General features: G+C 46.3%; 1 protein-coding gene across 1 annotated transcript in view; it reads left to right on the top strand.

Annotated features, from left to right (window-relative positions):
* The window catches only part of Gask1a (golgi associated kinase 1A), a 56,598-nt gene that overhangs the window by 16,267 nt on the left and 21,592 nt on the right, over positions 1-18,739 (top strand). The gene's annotated exons all lie outside the window — the stretch shown is intronic.

Here is an 18,739-nt window from a genome sequence, read left to right on the forward strand (position 1 = left end):
CCAGACACCACTAATAAATCCTAACCCATAATGTGCCAACCTGTTTGAACTCTTCTCTCATTTTAATGTCTCCCTTCTGGAACTTGGCTCAGGTCCCAGAATGAAGCAAGTTTAGAAGGCAAATGCATGCGTTTGCATTATCAAGTCACCATGCCTCCCTGCCAATGTACAGTCCCTCTTTTGGACCCAGCTGGTGCACATGGTGCTTCCTCTCCACAGATGAGTGAGTACCCCAGAGTGAGGGTGCTCAGATGCCAGTCCTGGGCCCAGCTGTTAGCACCAACCCTGCTCTCCTCCCCACTCTTCCTTCTGGGCAGGTTTAGAGGGAGGGGGTGTCTATCGGTGTTCCAGTGGCTGCTTCCCAACTGCCCACACTAATGCAAAACTCAGGTTCCCAAAGTGGGGTGTGCCAGTTATGGACCTTATGGAACCCTGTGGCTTAGGAACTCCTACAGATATCTTAAAGAAAGCCAGGTGGCTAGTCCACAGCAGCCAGGGTAGGAGGTTGTATTAGTATCCTATTGCTGCTGTAACAAATGAACACACATTTAGTGGCTCAAAACAATGTAAATTTGTTTTCTGATGGTTCTGGCTGGAAGTCCAAAATCAGAGTCACTGGGCTGCAGGTGTGAGAAGGTCTGACTCCTCCTGGTGGCACTTGGGGGTAATTCTTTTCCTTGTCTTTTCTGGCTTCCGGTAGCTGCCTATATGCCCGACTTGTGCCCCCTTCAGAGACCACTGTTCTGATCTTGCTTCCATCACTAGATGGCCTTCTCCTCTTCTGTCATCCTTTTCCCTCTTCTAAGGACACTTGCATTTTCACTTGGAGCCACCAGGTAGTCCAGTATGGTCTCTCCATCTCAATATCCTTTATCTTATCATAGCTGCAAAATCTCTTTTTTCAGATAGAGTAACATAGGACCCAGGGATAAGGGCCTGGATATCTTTTGGAAGCACTGTTCAGTTAATCATGGGGGTCACCCAGCCTCTGCTTTGAGGACCATGAATTACTCACCCCTTCAACAGCTGGCCTGCCACTGAGATTGGGCTGGCGTCATGTGCTCCTAGGGGGCAGGTGAGACCAATGTGACTCCTTCATTGCTTTCCTACTTGCATCTACCAAAAATAAGGAAAATCATCAGTTATGAGACATTGAAGAAACAACTATGGTGTTCTTTCACTTCCAGGGCTCGATTTTCACTCTTCAGCCAAGTTCTTCTGTGGAGAGACAGGGAGCCCCAAAGTCTTACAAGTGGAAGAAACCTAAAGATTGTATAAGCCAGAGTCTCAAACTGGTGGCCCTGGGCAAAATCAATGAGATTCTCTAGGCTTGGCCTTTGATGCTGAAGAGAGAGAGATGAAAGAATCTGGAGAATCTTCCCTCAAGACAGCAGCCATGTGCACAAAGCCATGCATTTCCACATAATTCCATGTCACATGCCAGAAGGTAAATGTGCACTTGGTGGAACTCTTACATGTCTTTGTCACATTCCTCTGTAACACTCCCAGGTGGATGGATAAGGTTCCTGGAAGGCAAACAGGACAAGTCCATTAATATTTTGAAAATGCTATCCTTCTTAGATGAGTTGTTTTGGCATGGTGGTCCATGGAATGAACTGTGTAATCATTCAACCAGTGGCTGCGATTATGATTGATTTAGTTTTAGTTTTTTTTTTTGTGGGGGGTAGGATGGGACGTGAAGGATAGTGACAATGAATTTCTCCCGCCTGTTTTGTCTTTGTAAGTCTTTTTCCTGGACCTTTCCCCCTCAACTAACTTGTACTTTTTTTTGAGGACGGGGAGAATTTTCTGGTTTTGGGGGCCCTCACAGCACCATCATGATCTGGTGGAGGGGCCTACGTACCTGTCATAGGAAGGAAGAAGGAGTTGTGCCCCCATGTGCCTAGGAAGAGTGTTCTTTCCTGGGCTCCTTTTGTCCTCTTCCACCTTTGCCCTGGCCCTGTCCACCAGATACACCATTACAAAAGACTCCAGTGCTGGGGATACCTGGGACCAGATCTTCACCTTGTCAGCCCTCTGACCAGAGACCTCGTAGTGTGGGCTAGTTAGCCTGCGCTGGGTCAGGCATTGTAACAGGTTCTATTTCATGATGTGAGGAAGGAGCAACAGCCTTCCAGCTCCTGCTTTTCTTGGGAGAACTTGGCCATACATAGTCCAGGAAGGGGATCATTCATAAAACATAAAAAAGGCTGTGGATGTGACTCAGTGGTTAAGTGCCCCTGGAATCAATCTGCAGTACCGCCCCCCCCCCAAAAAATGCAAAAATCCAAACCAAAACAACATACAAAAATCCTGAAATTCAAGGAGAGTTGGTAACTTCTAGAGCACTTAATTTCTCTAGGAGCTCAGTGAGAAACTATGGGTGGTGAAGAAGAAAAAGGTGAGGGTCAGAACAGGTGGACTTCTGAGGGCATGATTACCGTGCTGGCATTGGAGGCCTCTGTTTCTGTAGCCAATGAGAACTGGGTTAAGCTTGCTTTGGAGAAGGAATTTCTGAGGGCTGGAGAGGCTTCCTGTCATTTGGGTCTTTGGTTCAACCTTTCCTCTTATCCTGCAGATGCCAGGTATCTGGCTGCTGGCTCTCCTCACCCTCCCTCTCTCCCACCTGGGGTTCTGCAACCCCATGGCTTCCTGGGCACATGAAGCATGTTCCTGACCCCCTACCACATTCTACTCCTATCCTTCCTTCCCTTTTAGATGCTTTTTATTGCTAGAAACTACATAACATGGAAAACTTGTTGATTGGTAATCTGGTCAAATATGAACGGAACTAGGTAGATCTGCATTCAAATGTTCTTCTTCCCAGAATCCCTCATTAGATGATGTTGCTTATTTTACAAGACTACAATGTTGGAGACTGAGTCTACCATAAGAATTTTCCAAATCTAGTTTCATTTTGTTGCTATAGAAGATTCAGTATCTGTTCTAAGACTCAGGGGAAAATGGATGAGTTTTCCAATCTCTTTTTTAAGGGTTATTTTCCAAGAGTAATTTGGATCTACACTTAATTTTTGCCTAATTTGATATGTTTAGAATCTGACTTTCCAAAATGTTAATGTGTCCTGAGTACATGCTTGCCTTTGTGTTTGTGTTTATATTCACACTGGTACACTTTATCCTTTAATACAGCATTTCTCCATACCCTCTGGGCTCCAAGGATCTCTGCCTTGGTGTGGAGCTGTGCTGTTCAATATGGTAGCCATCAGCCGTATGCTAGTCTGAATTGTGATGTGCTGTATGTGTGAGATTCACACTGGACTTTGTTATGGTATGAATCTGGAATATCCCTCCAAAGCTCATGTTTTGAAAGCATTGTCCCCAATGCAGCAAGATTTAGAGATGGGGCTTTTAGGCAATGGTTAGATCGTGAGGGCTCTGATAAAAATCAGTGAATTAATTCACAGATAAATCAATCCATTGATAGCTGGATGGACTACTGAGAAGTAGGATGTAGTTGGAGGAATGCCATGGAAAGGTTTATCTTCTACTGGTCCCTTGCTCTCTCCCTCCCTTTCTATTTCTCTTCACTTCCCTGCCTGCTTTCCTCTGCCACACCCTTCCACCATGATGTTCTGCCTCATCTCAGACCCAGAGCCATGGGGTCAACTGACCATTCTCTGAATCCTCTGAAACCATGAGCCAAAGTAGAATTTTTCTCTTCTGAGTTGTTCTTGTCAAGTGTTTTGGTCACAGCAATGAAAAGCTGACTAACACACACTTCAAAGACTTATTATAAACATTGCGAAATATGTAATTAAGAGGTTTTATGTTGGTAACATGTTGAAATGATAATGTTTTGGATATGTTGAACTAGAAAAAATTATATATTTAGAACAATTTCCTATGTTTTTTTTGTAATTTTAAAATGTGGCTACTAGAAAAATTTTAATTTCAGATATGGTTTACATTACATTTCTGTTGACTGGGTCGGAGTTAGAATACTGGCTCACAGCTGAGCTCGTTCCCCCAGTGTTCTGGCTTTCTATCTCATAGAACCAACCCCCAGTTTTTGATGGGTGTTGTCCAGCTTGCCAGTACAGAACAAGAGATCAGGGTGTCTAGCTTATTAGGTAGACTTCCAACCAATCTTCTGTTTGTTTGTTTTGATTCATCTTCACTGCCCTCATCAGAGGCACCTTGTGACACCAGTTCTGGACCCGTTGGTGGCTTCTGTGGTGTAAGTCGTGTTGTCTTGATCTTCTGTCTTCCAGTTTAGGATTCACTTTTGTGGATCTGCTAAGGTTGTCGCCACTCATTCACCTCTTTCCAGCTTCCTAAATTTTGCTTGTTTGCCTTCTCTCTTTTCTCATTGTCCTTCAGGGTTTGTCACTTAGAATAAAAATGCCTGGGCTAGGTTATAGCTCAGTGATAGAGTACATGAGGCCCTGGGATCAATTCCCAGCACCCACAGGTGGAAAAAAATAAAAAAGAATGCTTTGCTGCCATTTCACAAGACTTCAGGGGCAAGACAAGGAATAGCATGTGCTTAAATCACCAGTTTTGGCTGAACAACAGAATTTTTGTTTTAGCGTTGTGTCACTGTGACCAAAAGACCTGACAAAAACATTTTACAAGAGGAAAATTTTATTTCAGCTCACAGCTTTGGAGGTTCAGACCATGGTTGGCCAATTCCATAGCTCCGGGCCCAAGGTGATAAATAACATCATGGCAGAAGGGCCTGCTACAGGAAAGCAGCTCAGGACATGGAAACCAGGAAGAAAAGAGAGAGCTCCACTCACCAGAGACAAAATATAAACCCCAAAGTCACGTCCCCAGTGACCTACTTCCTCTAGCCACACCCTTACCTTCCTACAATTACCACCTCGTTAATCCATCAGTGGATTAATCCACTGATTAGGTTAAAGCTATCATAACATGATCATTTCACCTCTTGCATTGTCTCACATATGAACTTTTTTTGGGGGGCCTCATATTTAGACCATAACAACAACATTGCTTTTCTGAGTCCAGTATCTGCCTCTGAGCCTGTCCTCCTCCACGTGACCCAGGATCAGTTAGATGTCCCAGCTCAATTTGCCTCCAGAACTTGTTTGACTTTTGAAGGCAAAGCCCCCCCGCCCTTTTTTTTTTCCTCCTGGGACAGGAAGAACTACGTTTCAGCTCTCCAGGTTTGCTCACTCGAGGGGAGAAGGGAGGGAGAGAGGAAACAATTTTTGTTCTTTGAGTCTTTTATAATAGTAGGGACAAAACTCCAGTTAGTATGCAGATGGAAGAAGCCAGATTGGAGCCTGAGTCCAGCTTTTAGATTTAGATATAAGGCCATGAGAAAGTGACTGAAACTGTCTGTGCCTCAGTTTCCTCAGTTGCCAAAGTGAGTGATGACTCACTGGAAAGTCTTAGCTCATATAATCATAAAGAGAGAGACCCAATTATTTCTAGGTCTTGTAACACCTCTGCCAGCAATAGAGGAATTGAGCTTGGCAATGCTAGCTACAGGCAATGTCCTAGAGTCTCCTGAGGGGGGTTACTTTCATGTCTCCAAGATGGTGACATGTGTCCCCAGACATGACTGCTTATACTTCCTCCCTAATCCACTTCAGCCTGAAGCCATCTGTCTGGAATGAACTCTATGCCACATAGTTGTCAGGAAATACCCACGAACCTACTCACTGCAGGGTCCCTTGATCCCACTGAGTCTAAGACCACTTATCTGAAGGAAAAGGTAAGGATTTATTTATTTTTTATCTCAGGTTCCAAGCACAGTTTATTCAGTCTGAATCTTCCTGAAGGCCAGTCTTCCAGGGGTGTCCTGGCTCTCCTGTGGTGGCCATCTTCCCAGAAGTACTTTACCCTCTTCAGGGTTCTGCAAGAGTCCACAGAGCAGCTGGCTGCAGAAGTCTTCCTCACTGGACCATAAAGAAAGGGGCTTCAGAAGCTGCTCTTTTGGTCACCCAAGCAAGTGGTGCTCCCAAGGAGGGATCTTGACTTCAGTTCTCAATCTTTCTTCCCTTTCTTTTTTAACCATGGGTCATCAATTCTCAGAGTGCAGGGACACTATTTTCAGCCCATTCATAGATGGAAAGAATGAGGCACAGAGTAGTGCCTAAAGAAGTGCTGGAGTTATAAAGTACCTCAAGGACTTACTAATCCTGGGATTTAATGATAGTACGAAGTGATAACCATAAAGATATGTGCAAATACTTAAATATATTAGCACTTACATATATTAAAACTTATTGAATTCTCACCACAGTACTTTGAGGAAAAATATAATTTTCCCCATTTTTCAGATGGGGAAGCTGATGTTAAGTTAGTGCTTGTCAGTGGCAGAGCTGAAGTCTGGCCCCAGATAATCCAGCTCCTATGAATCCTTCACCAAAGCCTTCCAGATACTGCCTTTCTGAAGTAAGTGTTTGTAATTGCAGCCAGCCCTCACTGTCTGCAGGTCACACATCATGGATTCAACCAATCACGGGTTGAAGAAATTTGGAAAAAATGTGTCTGTACTGAATCTGTGCAGAATTTCCTTCTTGCCATTATCCTCTAAATAATTTAGTATGACAACTATTTCCATAGCGCTTACATTGTATTAGGCAGTATAAGTCATTTAGAGATCATTTAAAGTAAAGACCATTTAAAGGAGGTGCCTAGGTTAAATGCAAATACTGTATCAGTTTATATAAGAGACTTGAACATCTGTGAAATTTGGTGTCCTCCGATGTCTTGGAACCAATCTATCTCCCTCTAATACTGAAGAACAACTGTGTTTGTCCATTGTCTCAGTCAGTATCAGGCTCTTAGCTCATATAATAAAGAGACAGACCCAATTATTTCTCAGTCTTCTAACACCTTTGCCAGCAATGCTTCCCCATGTCAGCTGGGAGCATCAGAAATGCTTCTGGATAAGGCCCTGAGCTGATCCCTCCAGCTCTGGCTGCTGGGGAGGGCTTGGTTTCTGGAGGCTGAAGACCTCAATGGAAATCCCAGCTCTTCTACTTAGTTAGCATGCCACCTTAAGCAAATTACTAGGTCTTTCTGAGTCTTGAGTTCCTCATCTGTAAAATGGGCATGATGAGAATTCCTTCCTATCATCCAGAGTCATTGTGAGATATATGGAGACAATATCTTTCTACTTATAATAGTGAAAATGCTAAACAAACGTTATTATCAGTCAGTGGAGTCCCTAGGAGGTGGCACCCAGCTCTGCTCCCTGGTCTTCTATTCTTTGCCAGTTCTGTCCCCAAGCTTGAACAGATACATGGCCTGAATGTAGACAAGGCCAGTTTTGTGGAAGAATTTGAGGTTAGGCAACACTGGAGCAGGGGTGGGGGAGAATGATTATCATTCACATTTTTACTATGAGACAGTCAGTTGCTTGAGGGCAGGGGCCACACCTTCTTGACACTGGTGTCCCTGTTTCCTGGTCTAGTGCTTGGCATGGGGGTGATCAGAATATAAGGATAAAATTTTGATGTAGCAGAATTGTCCCTTTGGAGGCAACTGCCTGCATTGTATCTCTGGATACCTAGGATTCCCACACTTGAACCCAAGGGTCTCAGAGCTGCCTGTTGTCACATGGTCTTCCCAGTGTCCTCTATTCTGTGGCACCACTCAGACATGTGTTGGGTTCAGGCGCTGTAGATAACAGCTCAGCTACCGATAACAGAAGCCACTCTGGTGAAGGAGGGAGAGTGAAAGGTGAACCCCCTTCAGGTTACCCTGCAAGAGCCTCTTTCCTGCTAGACAGTGTCGTTGAGTGGGATCCTAATGTTTTCAATGGCTGCTTCTGGAGTCTTTCTCCAATCCCCAAATTTGAGAAATACTATTCTATTAAATACCATTATAGCACGAATGTATAAAAATGCAATAAAGTAGGCTGAGAGAGTTAAATTTCAACTTTTATTGCTGTTCTTGAAATATAATTTTTATTTTTGGCAAAAGGTCTACATGAAACAATTTCTTGAATTGCTTTTTCATTTCGTGAGGGCATGGAAATTCGTTTGGATTGCAGATTTCTGCCGTCTCTAAATTTGACATTCCTTTCTTTATTGTTTTTAAAACTAGTATTTTCTGTGGCTTGTCTCCTTGTTTCTTTTTTTTCCTCTTGACAGGGAATAGTCACTTTCTAAACTTATTTGGGTCTTCATTTCCATCCCAGCACTAGCTATTGTTATTAGCTCACCAGGGGAGTTTCCATTCCATCACAGGGATACTGTGTCCCTGATGTCATTTGTGGACACTAGCAGCAGAATCTGGTGGAGAGTGTGGGCTCGTTCCACCATGTTTGCTTGGGGAAAATGAGACCCAGATCTGAGCTTCAGAGGTATTTCAAATGCTATGGACCTTCACCCCATCCAATCTCCAATAAATCCCCTAAGTTGAGACATCTATAGTCACTTTGCCTGTTCAAAATACTTTTTTTTTTTTTCCCAAATATGCCAAGGGCATTTACTTGGGAAGATTAAGAAAAGGATAAAGAGAAGATCAAAAAAGATGTTTGTTTTCAGTAGGAACAGCCTACTGTGGGCTGCCATCATCAATGAGGCTGGACTGGCTCCTTTGACTCAACACCCACTGAATTACTGCATGTCAGGGACACCTGAAGTCATTGTAAGGGGCTGGAGTTTACCCTCATCTTTCTGATGTGAAGTAACAAGTATATGAAGTTTGGGGAACATTTAAGTCCTGCCAGCCACTTGCTAGTTGTGTGACCTTGAGAAAGGTACTTTACTTCTTTAAATTGGAATGTTTGCAATATAGTCACTCCATTAGTGCATGGTGGTAGGGTTTTGAGAGAGCCTTGTGCATGGTGGGCCCCAGAGTGGCTACTGTTTTTAAGGGTTGCTATATTTACCCCATAAGTCAGCTGTTTTCAATTTCCTGGCCTGTGGTTGAGAATGCTTGGGCTGGAAGGAACTGGGCCGCCACCTGGTTCTGGAACAAGCAGGAGGCCTAGAATATGCCTGGTTGTGAGATCAAGCCTCAGTCCCAATTAGGGGATAACAAGTTATTAGGAAGTTGATTCTGAGGCTGCCTCTCAAATATGCCCAGACTTGAGTGGGTCAAATGGTGGCATTTCTCATTGAAATCCTTCTATTTATAGGAGTAAAGTAAGACAAGAGACACAATTTATTTCCATTTTGAATGGAAAACATGAAGCCCACAAACATTTTTAACTTCCCTCAATTAATTTGCCCTGATGCGGAAAGGTGGCCACCCACCTTTGGTCTCATTCAAGTCTCACTTTACAGATGAACAGATCACTCCTTTGAGAGAGGGGCCATTCCTACAACCAAGCGTAGTCTTTTGGAGTTAGGGCTGGAGCAGGGGCTGTGGGTGGCAGACCCTTCCCAGGGCAGCACAGTAATCAAGCCAGGAGCCCAGGCCAAGCTGCTTGGGTTCACCCCTGGTGCTGACCTCGATAGCTGTGAGCCTTGCCTTCCTCACCTATAAAATGGGGATATTTGTACTAGTACCTGCCCCATAACTCCAGCCTGAGGATTAAATGAGGCTTCTTCCCCCAACAATTTCAGGCACAGTGAACACTGAATAAATGTTAGTTATCATTCCTTTGGTTTTGTTTCTTTTTGCCTCTAAATTGACTAGGTCAGAAATTACAGGGGCGAAAGTCCTTTCTTGCCTTGAAGTTGCTGATGTGGAAGGAAAATCACAGCCCTCTAATGGAACTAGGCAAGGGAGCCTGGCCGGGAGGTGGCTTTGGAGACAGGCAGCCTGGGATTCTGCCTGCAATGGAAGGAGTGACTCAGTCCCCCAGCACCCAGAAGATCTGATTAGGAGGGGGCTGGGGGATGCTTGGTGGCTCTAAGGGTTGGGCCCATCCCCTTTTGCCCCTGAGGGCTTATGTCAGTCCAGCTTTCCCTGCCTGGGGCCTAGCTCTGGGAAGCTAAGGGCAGCAGAGCCCCACCAGGGCCTGCAGACTTGCTCCGAGGACTCTGACATGTGGTTTTAATCCAGGCTCTGAAAATCTGCTCATGCATTCTCTCTCACCCTGGGCATAGTTTTGCTGTGACAGTTATTCAGCTAAACTTTAAAAAAAGAAAAAAATGGCACAGAAACTCCAAATTCTCAAGTCTCTGCCAGTTTCAGCCAGAGTCTGAATAGTGATAAATCAGTGATCAGTTAGTTGGTGGGGAGGTGCTGTTTAGAAGGGGGCAAAAGCCGGGGACAGATGCAAGGAGCTGTCAGCCCCTTAGTGATGACCTCAGAATCAGAGCCAAACTCGGCTTCTCCTAAACACACACACACACACACACCTCTAGGCTTTCCATATCCCTTCTCTCACTCAGAAAGCTCCTAAGAAATTCTTGGTGAGTGCTCTAAAGTGCTGTCTGTGGGGTGGGGACAGGAGTGTGGTCTCTGCTCTCCACCTTTCCTGCCATCCTACGATCCCACTCTCCATGACAGTTTGGTTGAGGACCAGGTTTCTGCCATCTTTTTCTGGTCTCTAGGAGCTGAGAAGAGATGACTTTGCCTCTGTCTCTGCCAGGTCATCCCTGTGCTGCCAACTGGCTAGAACCATGTTTGTTAAGCTCCGGGGCTGTCGGGGGGTAGAGGCAGTGTCGGCAATGGAGAGCTGATGCCAAAATGTGAGCCAAATCCAACTGGGTTTTCTAGCAGTAGAAGAGCTTCCTTTTCCCTGTGACCCTATAGAAATGAGAAAAGTCTTCTGTTGGCATCATAGTAGAAACTATCATGAAGCTCAGCATTCCTGTTTCTCAAACTGTCTGTTCAAAGGTCACTAGCTTGGGTTAGAATTTTTTTTTTTTTTAAATCCTTCTTGAGAGCACTCCCTGGTTCCCATTTGACTAGAGGCTCCCCCCAGGTCATCTTCCCATTTCATGGTAAAAAGCAGTTCAAGGCTGTGTCTATGGTCAGGTGAGACCATCAGCCTCATCACAGCCTAAACCCTGCCTGTAGTGACAGCACCACATCCTTCTTAGTCCAGGGAGGGTGTTGAGCTTCACTATTACACTGCCTTGATGTTACCTGACCAAGTGCACACATTGAGCCCAAGAGAGACTTTTGAAGCCAGAAGTCCATAGAGTTGGGTTTTGCTGAGATAATGCTGCCTAGCAAGAGACCCGTAATCTCAATGGCTCAGAACAACATATACCTGTCTCTTGGTTCCAGGGCTCTGGGTAAACTGAGCCCAGGAGGCATGGCTGGGTTGACCCCAGGCAGGGGTTGGGATCAGGTCTGCTCCAAGTGCCTCTTCTGGAGTTCACTCTCCCACGGGACAGGTTTGCAAGGAGGTAAGCAAACCATGCAAGCAAGTTTAAAGTCAACTAGTTGGATCTACTCATGTTCTAGTGACAAAAGTTAAGTCACATGGCCAAGGCCAGAGAGAGTAGGCAGGTAAGGATTCTCCATCTGCAGCAAAACCACCACAAGGAGGAGAGGAAGAATTGTGAACAGATACAACCATCAGTGACATTATCCGTCACTTCCTGTTGAGAGCTGTCTTCCATCCTGTGGAGGTTATGGCGGGGTGTGCTGGGGCGTCCTGTCTCTCCTCAGTACAGCCTCAGCTTCCCAGTGGGTTGGGGTCTTTTGATTACCATTCTCCTGGCCTCCCTTTGAATCATCCCTGGGGAGCTCCAACCCCATACCTGTTGGAATGTGTCTTTTCCTATTAGTCCCTCCATGCACTTCCCTCCTGGCTCCCACTCTGTTAACTGCATCTTTCCATATGCTTCTAAGCCAAGCGCTTCCTTCCCATCACCTCCTGGTTGTCTCTGGACAGAGCCTCTGCAGGACATTGAGACCCTCCTTATTGCCAGGTGGCCTCCTACTAGCTTACACTGTAGGTTTAGGACCAAAGAGCTTCTTTTCTCCCTCTGTCTTGGGTTGGGCTCCAAAATATCCCCATTTTTACCCTGACATTACAATGTACCAATACCTGGGAAGAGGAGTGGGTATTTTGCAAACCCCAGAAAGACAATGTCTAAAAAATGGGGAGAGAACAACTTGGACCCCACCACTCATGCAACTGGACCAAACTCCTTGGTGGGCCCTTTACACATTTTGACTCATTTACATAGTTATATATGTCTTCCTTGGTAGGAGAAATGGTCATTTCCCTATTCTATAACTTAGGCCATGGAGCAGAGACAGTGAGTGATTTGCACATGGTACGCAACTTAGAAGGCAGGCACAGAACTCTGCAGAGTCTTCCCTAAGCCTGTGCTGTTGGTTCTTCTGGCTGATTCCTTTTCTCACTCCTCCTCCACCAGCTGTGGGTGGAGGTGGCCCTTGGGCCAGTGGGCATCTTCTCTGAGGGATTAATGGGGAGTCCTGCCAAAGGGGTAGATGGTAGGGAATTGAGAGGGGAAAAAGAAATAGAGCAGCTGTAGGAGAAGCCAGAGAAGGACACACCATTTCACTGCAGGGCAGAGGACAGTGGGAGTGTTTGGATGGTGAGAATCGAGCGGGGGGGAGCCTCACCCAGCCAGTGTGCAGCCGGGGTCAGCCGGGGTCCTATCAACAAACGTTCCAGCATATTAGGCATCAATCCCTGCTCTTTTTTTTTTCTAATGCATTTTTTATTATTCATCTGAATATTTCTCTACAGAGGATTTTTTTTTTTCAGTTTGATCAAAGCTGCCTTTCATTTCTCAAAGCTTTACTTGGGTGGCCCTACCAGGGACATCTGCTCATGGCGGTTCTGCAACTGCCAACTTTCCCCAGGTTGTCCGAAGCCAAGGAAGGCCGAGAGCAGGATCAAAACAGCCTGTCTCCTTGGAACATCTTTAGAAGATGATTTATTTCTCCCAGTGGTATCTAGTAGTTTGAGAATACAGATTATGACTTCAACTTGAAAACACATTTTTTTTTTTTTTAAAGAAGAAGGGGGAACCCAAACAAGCATTCCATGGTCATTCTCCCCTGCAGTATTGATTTAGAATATCGGCATTCCTGCCAACTCTGTGACCCTAGGCAAACATTAGCTCTCTGGACTTTTTTGTTTTCTCGGCTGCAAAATAGGAATTAAATAATTCTAATTTCCATAGGTGGTTGTGCAGATTAAAGGAGATAATAACTGTCATACAATGGAATGAGACCCAACAACTTCCTTTCTTCTCCTCTATGGAAATAATCAGAATTTTCCCCAGAGAGATGTGTATCAGATATTCAGTGCAGCATTGTTTGTTATGAAAAAAAAATTTAAAAAAAGAAATTGCCAACACCTTGGTTTTGACTATGAAACTGATGTGAAACTTGGCTTCCAGAACTGTGAGGATATACACTTCTGTTGTCTTAAGCGATCAGATCTGTATAATTTGTTACAGCAGCTACAGGAAACTGATACACTGTGATGGAGGCCTATATTGTAATGCAGGGAAAAGAAAGGCCTGAAGAGATGTATCCTCAAATGGCTAACTGTGGCTCCTTCTGGGTAGGGGAAGCAGGTGTTCACTCTTGGCTCCGATTTTATAGTATTATTTAGATTTGTCATAGGCAATTTTTTTCTATATGCATGTTTTACTTGTGTGTGTTTTTAAAATGGTAAGAAGACCAAATTAAAAAGATATCTGACCTGGACAAAACTTTGGACTCTGACTTCAAAATGATTATCAGATAATGGCATCTTAGGGGTGATAATCATTGCTTGATCAAGTTTGCTTCCACTGAGGACCTGGGGTTATACCATACAGAGTGCCTCTCAGAATTGTCTCTCCGAAGGATGGAGGCTGACTTTTGTCTTCTAGTGACTGAAAGAGAGTGATTCAGGCCTTGAGGTGGCAGCTGACATTGTGTGGGAGGATTGTCCGCTGGAGATGTAACATGAGTATGATAACTTTGATTTCCTCTTTTCTATATTTTTGATGCTCTGCTCTCCAAAAACAGGAAGGTCCTGTTTTTGTAGTGTTAGGTAATTCCTAGAGATAGTAGTATACGGACTTGCCTCTGAGTGTGACTTTGTAAGTGAACCATCCAATCCTGGGTCCATATCCTCACCTGCTCCTTCTATCAGGTGTCTGCAGTCTGGGACACTATCCCCGTCCCTCAACTCCCCCAGGATCAAGGGGAACCACACCTGTAGCCCAAAGCCTGAGGAAGTCCACTATGCAGCCCTGAACCTGCTCAGCTTCCTTCCTCTCTTTCCCTATTCTACCCGGGGCCACCCTGCTCTCTCTCTGCCTGCTCGTCTCACTGTCTGTGCTTCACCTTGTGGCCCCGTGTGGCATGTCATGCCTCCTGTTTCTAGGGGACCTTGAGTTTATATAAAAACTTCTTTCATCCCAATCATTTTTATGTCTGTGTGTCAAACCACACCTGTTTGAAATGAATGGGAGTGCCTTAGGATTGGAGGAGTCCCCTTGGCCATCAGGTTAGCCAGGGAACAGTATTTGCATCTCCCTGATAATTCCTCTTATCAGAAGCTCATTTCATAGGGAGCTTCCTGTGTCCCAGGCACTTGTGCCAGTCCTGAGATGCAATGACAAGTGAGCCAGGGTGCTGTCGACCTGAATCAACCCATCCATTGGGAGAGATGACTGTTAAATGATAAAATACCGAACAAGAGTGAAAAGTGTTGTGCCTGGGAGGAGCAATGAATTATGGGAGCACACAGAGAGGGTGTCCAACCCATGGAGGGGCCTCCAGGGAAGACTTCCAGGGGATGTGTCTAAGCTGAGACCTGAAGAACAGCAGGGAGGAGAGGAATGTCCTGGATTAAAGGAACGGAGACAGGATGCCTCTGTCCAGAATTAGAAGAAGCTCAGGATGGCTGGAGCACTGAGGCATGCGCACTTTCTCTAAAGAGCTCTGAAGGGTGTAACCCAGCTGCAGAGAGTGGATCACAGAAGAGCGGGAGTTTGGCACGGAGGCCAATCAGGGGGCTGTTGGCTGTTGCCAGTGTCCTTAATTCAGTCAAGTCATCATAGTGAGAAATGGACTGATTGAGAGATGTGTAGAAGAAAAAAATGTGCTTGGGTATATGGGGCAGAAGAAGGTGTGGAATGGTCAGGCTTCTGGTTTAGGTATCTGAGTGGTCAATGCTACCTTTTAGCCAGGTAAGAAACAGAAGCTATTTTGGTAAAGTGTGTGTGTTGGGGGTGGGGGGGAACACGTGCAAAGCACACAAAGTCCTCTCTTAAACTTCTGCCTCGAGGTTGACCATGATGGAACTCCCTTAGTAAGTTTGAAAACCATTTTTCTAATGCATCTCCAGTAAGAAGGAAAAGATTCTGGTGAAATCCAGGATTGGGGAGCACAGTTTGTCTAGGACCATACATTTTCAAGGAAAATATCCACGCTCTTTCTCCCCATCTGGTGGCCCTGGGAGCCCTGTCTAGAGTGGGTGGAAATCTGAACCTGCTTTTTACTTCATTTCCCATTGCTTACTGAGCTCAGTGGTCCCTGTCAGGCTGGCCAGGCTCCCTTCTGTTTCTGTTGCTCGTTTGTCTGTAGGACTGTTCCCTTCAGACCCTATAGTAGGGCATCCCTCCTGGAGGCTGTGGTCCTGGGATGTCAGGGGGATGGTGTTAACCCGGGGTGCCAGAGACCAGAGGGTAGTTCCCCCACAGTCTCCTTCACCCAGGTGAGGGGGACAGTTACCTTAGTGGCCCCTCTGACCACAGCATCAGGTCTTAGAACCAGCTGGATGGAAGGTGTTTTTTGACTTTGCACGTCAACCTAGTGTTGGCACATCCCAGTGGGCTTTGGGACTATCAGTCCAGAGCTTCAAGGCAACCTCACTCTCCAGGTCGAGGTAGGTGATTGGGTCTCCTGGTGGTGAATGGGCAGTTGCAGGAAACCACCTTCATTTTAATCTGTCTTCTCCAAGGGTATCCCTCAAGGACCCAAATTGCCTTGGAGGGTGTTGGTGTTGGGGTTCCTCATGTCCAGCTTTGCTCTGCTGTAGATGCTTATCAGGGGTGGGTGGGTCAGGGGAAGGTCCATGAGGGCCCACATGTGGGTCAGTCCACTTCCAGTGTCCACCTGAATTGGAATCACTGGCTATTGTGGGGAAGGAGCCTTTAGGGTCATTCCATCCTAGCTGGCCCTTTGTAGTGAGGGAGGCTGGTCCAGAGAGTGAGGTCAGGCAGCCAACACACACTGCCTTTGCTGACTCCTTGTCCCTTGTTCTCCCTAACGCTACACACTGGCTCCCTGCAGCCAAGTTATCCGGCATGAAGAGGGTCCACAAGACATTAACGCACCAGCCATGGGGTGGTGAGAGGGAGATGTTGGCCTCATTTCCAAAAGACAGGAAGACCTGGGGCAGGGAAGGCATGAGTGTGGAGGAACTGGAGGCAGGAGGGGGCCTGGGATATTCTGAGGCTTTCCCACTTCCTTTGGCTTATCTTTTGATGTTCAGTGTGCTGAGAAGAGAATGTGTTTGGTTCCTGTAGAAACTTCCACTGGCTCAGAAAGAGAGTGAAAACATGTATCTGGGGGCCATTCCTCCAGGTCACATGGTTGAAGGGAAGTGGAGGGCCTAATGGTGACTCAGGGAGGCCGGGGATGCTCTTAATTGCACAGGGAAGGGACCTCTGAGATGATCTTATGAGGCCTTTTTTGGTTGCCTATAGCAGGAGTGCCCATGGTCCATGGCTCCAGTACAGAGAGGATGGGTCACATTGGATTTGCTGAGTCCCATGGAGTCCAGGCAGTAACTGCAGTCCTCAAGGGCCAGGCTCAGGACTGGGCCTGCAGCTCCAGGAAGCTGGCCAGGCTCCCTTCTGTTTCTGTCACTGGTCTGTCTGTAGAAGTCCTCCCTTCTCTCTCCCTGCAGACTGGCTCTGGACAGAACAGACCAACTGCTGTCATACTTGCTGGGTGGCCACGGGCCCCTACTTTCATTTGATGAACAGAGCAAGTCAACCTTACCACCATCCCAAGTTCCCAGGGCTGAAGACAGGAGCGAGGATCTATTGGCCCAGAACTGGTCAGGGTCCGGGACCACCCCATCAGCTTTGGTCCGGGGTCAGGGGGCCTGGACAAATGTAGCTGCTGGGGTGGATTGTGGGGGAGAGAAGTGGCACTTTTGAGAGAAACTGGGAGTCTATTGATGCTGGACATTCACTGCAGAAATGATCCCGAACAATCCCCTTTTGTCACCCACAAAGGGACTTTTCAGAACAGCGAGCACATACATGAGAAAAATGGAATTGAGTTTGTTCTGTTGGCCTGGTTTCCTCTTTAAGGGAGATCTTTTAAATTCTGTCTACTTTGTGCCTAGTTTCCTATGCATTCCAGAAACTTGCCCCATACTTCACGTAGTATCAAAACTCTCTGAGAAGAATCTGGCAAATGCAATAAGTATATTTAATCTGGAGAGAATTTTTGTGATGTGGGCTACATTTTTTTAAATTATTTATTCAGTTGCCGCACGATCATTGATTCTTACTATATATGAGTGCTCTGCTGGCAGGTGTCATTAAAGGAAATGCTCCTGGGTACAGAGACCTCACAGTAGAGTGCCTCAGACAGCTCCTGGCAGCTCTGCTCCTACTTCCCCTTCCAGTGGCTCTACGCTGCCTTAGAGCTGTGGTGCTCAGACCTGAGCTGGCATCTGTCATAGGGGGAAGTTGGGAAAACCCAGGATGCTGGTCCCACTTCTGGTTCAGTGCTTCTGGAGTAGGGTTGTAATGCCAGATTCATGGGACCCCGATTGACCTCCAGGAGCCAAATCCAATGCAATCACACAAGAGTCTTTATTGCAAGCTGGATCCTGGACTCACAACCATTTCTGATGCAGCACTCCTGAGGAGTGAGTCCTGGCCCTTAGTTCAGTGAGGATTTATAGGTTTTGGGGGGATACTGTATGCATCACAACATCACACAGCAAATCATTTCACACCGTGGGAAAATCAAACAACTCTTAACATTGATTAGCACATTCACTGGAGGGAACAAATCCGGTAGGGGTAATTGGTGAGTTCAAGAGGTGGATAAATTTGAACTGATGGGTGTACGTGCTAAACTACACGGTTTCCTAATGTGTTATCAATCACCGAAACTACTGGGAGGGTCACCTGGCATTTCATGTATTTTCCCTGTCTCTCGCTGATTGGTGGTTGCTAGGGGGTTGCTATGGGTCCTCACCTAGCCTAACTGAGTCAGGGACACCTGGCGCTGCAGATCTCTCCTGTTATTTACAGACAAACAACTCAGCAGGGGGGGTATGTGCCTAGGGGCAGTCTATGGGTTTTTCTAAGGACAAGGGTCACACCCCCTCCCTCTGGACAGGCCTTGAGGTAGAAGCTGGTTTCTCAAAAATGGAGTCCCCTCAGTTTCTCAGGGCCTGAGAATCCACATTTCTGATCAGTTCCCAGGAGATACTGAGGCTGCTGGTCTAGGAACCCCGTGCTGGTCACGGCCCCTGGGTGTGCATTTGCTAAAGTGTACAGAGTTGATACTGCCACATTCAAGTGCCTATGGGCCAGAAAAGGGACAGAGAAAGGCCACAGCAGCCAACTTCCTTTGAAACAGGTGGCACAGGCAGAGTGGTTGGCGCTCATGCCAAAGGTAAGGACTTTGTCACACGGCCATGACGACTGGCAATGGAGGTGGGGCAAAGTCATCTTTCACTGGATGGCCATGTACCTGGAAAGGAGGGTGAGCATACTAGTGGGGGACAATTAGAAGTCTCTCGAGAGGGCCCATGAGTCACATGGAGATGGGAGCAGAGGGGCTCCCAGCACTGAGTGGAGGACACAGATGTGGAAAATTCCCTTGTGGGGCATGATGGCCAGCATTGTATGGTGGCTAACCCAGAGGGGAGGCT

This window comes from Callospermophilus lateralis, chromosome 1 (genome assembly GCF_048772815.1).
Source record: "Callospermophilus lateralis isolate mCalLat2 chromosome 1, mCalLat2.hap1, whole genome shotgun sequence".
Lineage (NCBI taxonomy): Eukaryota > Metazoa > Chordata > Mammalia > Rodentia > Sciuridae > Callospermophilus > Callospermophilus lateralis.